Below are 5584 nucleotides of genomic sequence, written 5' to 3'. Positions count from 1 at the left end.
GGGGGGGGGGAAGAAAAGAAGAAAACAAAAAGAAAAAAAAGCAAGCGGCGCATGGTGGGGACAGTGACAGTCAGAGATACAGGACAGACTGAGAGCTTAAAACCTGCAGTGGGGGTTGGGGGAGATAAGGATGGGATAAAGGGAAAACTATCTGGATGGTAAGAGTTGATCTAAGCACAGCAGTGCCTAATTGTTGGTCTTTCCCAGATGCCAGAGGGAAAGGGAGAAAAGAAGGAAATAGGAAAATAGTAAAGAGAATACAGGGGACAAATTAAAAAGTAAAAATATTAAGAAAAAAACCCACTTAACGGTAATAAGCAAAAGCACAGCATCTCTCCATCACAGATGGGCGTGGCTTCGTGTAGGTAGATCGGGTCTCAGGGGCTGCTCTCTTAAGCTCTGCCTTGGTTTATATGGGGAGAAGAATGATGACGGGCACCCCAAGCCCCCCTCAGACCATGCATTGCCAGCCGCTTTCCTGAATCCAACCATTTTGGGCCTCGGGCAGATGTAATTTTTTCTGTTTTTTAAGTTCTGTCCGGTTTCTAAGTCCTTGCCCGCGCACTGAATATTGCCACCACAGTTAAAACCTGCAAGTGGTCAGGAATGAATAGGAGGATTGTGAAGTCAGAATTCGCTCCTGGCTCTGCCTACAGTCGGTTAGCTGCCTGGCTGAGTGAGAACACCTCCGCTGAAGGGATGGATATCTCTCTCAGTGCTCAGTGACCCTCAGTCCCAGGCTAAATCTCTCCTCTGCAGGGATTACACTGTGAGTGATTCAGTCTCTACTTCTCTTCCACTGGTCTCTCTCCTGCCTTGCCCAGTGGTACCGCACATGGCTGTGAAAGTGCGTGCACCTCTGGATACCCAGCCACCCTGGGTGAGCGGATGTCTGAGGAACTGCCTGCCTCCGGTCTCCCAGCTGCCCTGCACCGTGCAGCTCCCCGCTAACCTGTCCATCTCTGATCTCACAGCTGCCCCACCCAGCTGGAGTGGTGCACCTAGGGACAAAAGGGTTTCAGTGGGCCTAGCACCAAGCCTCGAGGTGCTTTGTCTCTGGACCTGGCGCTCCTTCCCCTAAAGTCTCTGATCCCAGAGAAGAGCCAAGATGATGGAGAGGAAGGGAGCTCTGTAAACATTGTCTGCCCCATCTATCAAACTGAGATTATTACTCTCATCTGCAAGAGCGGAGGGAGAAAATACGGACTCAGGAAAGAAGACAACGTCAAAGATACCTGAATGAGTGAGTGCAAACTGGGGAGATTGGAAAATGGGCCAGCCTGAGAGGGACAGGGGAGGTGGGAGACCCAGCCCAATACAGGGCAAGTGTGTGGAGCCCGATAGACAAAGGAAAGAGACAAAGAAACTGAACACGCTCATAGTACTGTCTCTGGGGAAGAGATAAAGAACGTTTAACTGCACTCAGAGAGAGAAACTCTCACTACATATATAACTGCTGGGTAGCGAGAATCCCGAACCCGGGTGGCACAAGGGAAAGAATAGCTTCCAGCCTGCGGCAACCAGGCGGGAATTTGGCAGCCGTGGCAGCGGCCCCAGGGGTGCTCACATTGACCTCGGCTACAGGAGTGGGAACAGCACCTCATTTCCACAACGCATCTCTCCCCCAGCATTGGTCACGCGAATCCCGAATGCCGGGGGCCAACAGGGAAAAATAGCCCCCACCCCAACGCAATCCCGGAAGGGAGTTTGTGGCAGTGGAGGCCGGGGGGCGCGCTCAGCTGCAGGAGCGTACAGCTCATTTCCAGCAGCGCCCAGCACCTAGGGCAGCAGCAGCGCAAATCCCAGCTGGCCCCAAGGAAACTCATTCTTCTCCCAAAGAGATAGCAATCCCAGCAGTGTCTGTGAGGGTGAGCACTTCACCTCCTGCTGCACACCTAGCCTCAGGCAGCACACCTCATCTCAGGCAGGGGCAGCCAAAATCCTGGCTAGAGCCAAAAGAAACTTATCCCTCCCTCTAAGAAGACAGCTGCCAAAGCAAGTACATCTCATTTGTGGTAGCATAAAAGTGCATGGACTATGACTTTGAACCAAGGCAGGCCTGGAAAATATAACTTGGCTCAGCTGCAGCACAAGGAGATTGGACTCATTAGAGTGGCCTACAGTGCATAGTTCCAGTGGAGGTTGGTGTGCCACCAATCTACTCTCTGCAACCAGCAAGGCAAAGCCTCTGAGAGCAGCCTCCAAGACCTACCACTGCAAACCACAGCTATCTGCAAGGGGGTGCTGCTGCTTTTTTTCTTTTTTCTTCCTTTTTCTTTGTTTTTGTAATTATTTTTTATTATTATTAACTTTTTTACTTAATTTTTTTTTAATTTTCACTCCTTATTTTCCTTTCTCCTCTCTCCCTCTTTTTTTCGTCTTTCTTGCAATCCAGATATATTTTCCTGTATCCCATCCTTATCACTACCTTCAACTGATCATACACTTTTAGACTGTCCATTGTCCTTAGTTGTCTCTGACCTCTTTTATTCTTTTTTTCTTCTCTTCTTTTCGTCTCTTTCCTCTCCATTTTCTTTCTTTCCTTTCCCCCTTTTAATTTGTTTGATTGTTTGATTTCTCTGTGCGTTTCTGTGCTTCTGTTCCCTCTATGTTTTTCTGTCTATTTTCCATCTTATGCCCCAGATTGTGAAAGTTCTCGGCTATAATATATTCAAGTACCCCTTCCCCTTTCTCTTTCTCTTCTTATTCTGGAATTCCTATGATACATACATTGTTCTGTTTGATTGCATCACTCAGTTCTCAAATACTCATTTTGTGCTCCTGGATCAATATATCTCTCTTTTTCCAGCTTCCTCTTTTTCTGTAACTGTATCTTCTAATTCGCCTAGTCTCCTCTCTGCCTCTTCAGTCTGTACAGTGGCCACCTCCATTTATTATGCACCTCATTTATAGCACATTTTATTTCATCATTACTATTTTTTAATAGTTTATTGTCAAATTGGTTTTCATATAACACCCAGTGCTTCTCCCCACAAGTGCACCCCACCATGACAATTAACCCCCTCCCTCCCCCTCCCCCTTCAGTCCACGGTTCGATTTCAGTATTCAGTAGTCTCCGTTGATCTGTGTCCCTCACTCTCCCCCACTCTCTTTCCCCCTTCCTCTCCCCATGGTCCCCTGCCAGGTCTCTCCTGTTAGACCTATGAATGCAAACATATGGTATCTATCCTTCTCTGCCTGATTTTTTTCGCTTAGCATGACACCCTCAAGGAACATCCACTTTGCTACAAATGGTCATCATTACTATTTTTATGATCCATGATCTTTGTAGCAATAGCATCTCTGCTGCCTTCTATGCCTTTTTCAAGCCCACTGATTAATTTCATCCCTATTGTTCTAAATTCTTCGTCAGTTATGTTGCTAATATCTGTTTTGATTGATTGATTTTTTAGCTGTCACTTCTTCCTGGAATTTCTTTTGAGGAGAGTTCCTCCATTACATCACTTTGACAAGCATTCTGTCTCTTGTAAGTTTTAAAAGCTTGTTGTGGGGAGGAACCAAGATGGCAGAGAGGATGGGAGTTCTGTAACCTGTGTCTGCCCCATCTATTGAACTGAGTAGGACAATATGCTCATCTGCAAGAGAGGAAGGAGAAAATACAGACTCCAGAAGACAACCTCAAAGATACCTGAGTGAGTGAATGCGAACTGGGGAGATTGGAAAACAGACCAGCCCGAGAAGGGCAGGGGAGGTGATAGCCCCAGCCCAATATGGGGCAAACGTGCAGAGCCCCTGAGAGACAAAGGGAAGAGAAAGAGAAACTGAACACTCATAGTACAGTCTCTGGGGAAGAGATAAAGAACGTTTAACTGCGCTCGGAGAGAGAAACTCTCACTCCGTATATAACTGCTGGATAGCCCAAATCCCAAACCCGGGTGGCACAAGGGAAAGAAAAGCTTCCAGCCCTGCACCATCCTGGTGGGAAGTTGGTGGCTGTGGCAGCGGCCACAGGGGTGCTCACTTCACCATCAGCTGCAGGAGTGGGAGTACATACCTCATTTCCATGCTGTATCTCACCTCCAGCATTGGCCATGCAAAACCCGAATCCCGGGTGCCAGCAGGGAAAAAATAGCCCCCACCCTAGGCGATCCCGGCAGGGAGTTGGTGCTGTTAGAGGATGGGGCCCCCACTTCAGCTACAGGAGCACACAGCTCATTTCCGGCAGTGCCCAGCACCTTGGGCAGCAGGAGTGTGAATCCCAGCCAGTGCCAAGAGACACTGCTCCCTCCCACTATGAGATCCCTATCCCGGCTGGGGGCTGGGAGTCCACAGCATTTATGTGAGGGCGTGCAATTCACCTCCTGCTGTGCACCTCGCCTCAGGTAGCACACCTCACTTCAGACCGCACACCTCGCCTCAGGCAGCAGCAGCACAAATCCCGGCTTTAGCTAAGAAAAACTGAACCCTCCCCCTAAGAAGCCAGACACCAAAGCAAGTACATCTCACCTGTGGTAGCATAAAAGTGCATGGACTAAGACTTTGAACCAAGGCGGGCCTGGGAAATACAATGTGGCAGAGCTGCAGGACAAGGAGATCAGATTCATTAGAATGGCCTACAGTGCTTAGTTCCAGCGAAGCTTGGGGTGCCGCCATTCTACTCTCAGCAGCCACCAAGGTGAAGTCACTGAGAGCAGCCCCCTAGACCTACTACAGCAAACCACGCTTACCCGCAAGGGGGAGCTGTGCTTTTTTTTTTTTCTTCTTCTTTCTTTTTTTGTACTTATTTTTTAATATTATTACCTTTTTTACTTAATTTTTTTAAATTTTTACTCCTTATTTTTCTTTCTTTTCTCCCACTTTTTTTTTCTTTCTCGCAATCCAGATATATTTTCCTGTATCCCATCCTTATCTCTCCCTTCAACATGTCATACACTTTTAAACTGTCCATTGTCCTTCATTGTCTCTGACACTCTTTATTTCTTTTTCTCTTCTTTTCATCTCTTTCCTCTCCATTTTCTTTCTTTCCTTTCTCCCTTTTAACTTGTTTGTTTCTTTTAATTCTCTGTGTGTTTCTGTGCTTCTGTTCTCTCTGTGTTTGTCTGTCTGTTTTCCTTCCTAGGGCTACACCAAGAAACAAGCCAAAGTATACATGACAGCAAGGCCCAAATATCACTGAGCAGGAAAATAAAATATTCAAAGGCACAACAAGGAAAACTGAGAGACACCATTAAAAGAATATTTCCTGAAACGACAGGCCCTGGACAGTCAATACGTCTCCTTTAACAGAGCAATATTAACAGGTACACAATGCACAATGAGCTTTTTAAATCTGACAAGAGACAAAAACTAGCAAAAATGACAAAACGAAGGAAGTCTCCCCTGAAGACCCTCCAGGAAGAAGTCACAGCCACAGAACTGCTAAAGGCAGATCTAGACAACATACTGGATCAAGAATTTTTAAAAAAGCTTGTCATAAAATTAATCACTGGGGTTGAAAAAAGCATCAAAGAATCAACTGAGACAATGACTAGGCGCTTTGAAAATAGTCGTGATGAGTTAAAGAAAAGGCTATAAATGAGGTGAATAACAAAATGGAGGTAGCCACTTCAAGGATTCATGAGGC

The sequence above is a fragment of the Suricata suricatta genome, chromosome X (genome assembly GCF_006229205.1).
Source record: "Suricata suricatta isolate VVHF042 chromosome X, meerkat_22Aug2017_6uvM2_HiC, whole genome shotgun sequence".
NCBI classification, from domain to species: domain Eukaryota; kingdom Metazoa; phylum Chordata; class Mammalia; order Carnivora; family Herpestidae; genus Suricata; species Suricata suricatta.
This window is presented reverse-complemented; position numbering follows the sequence as displayed.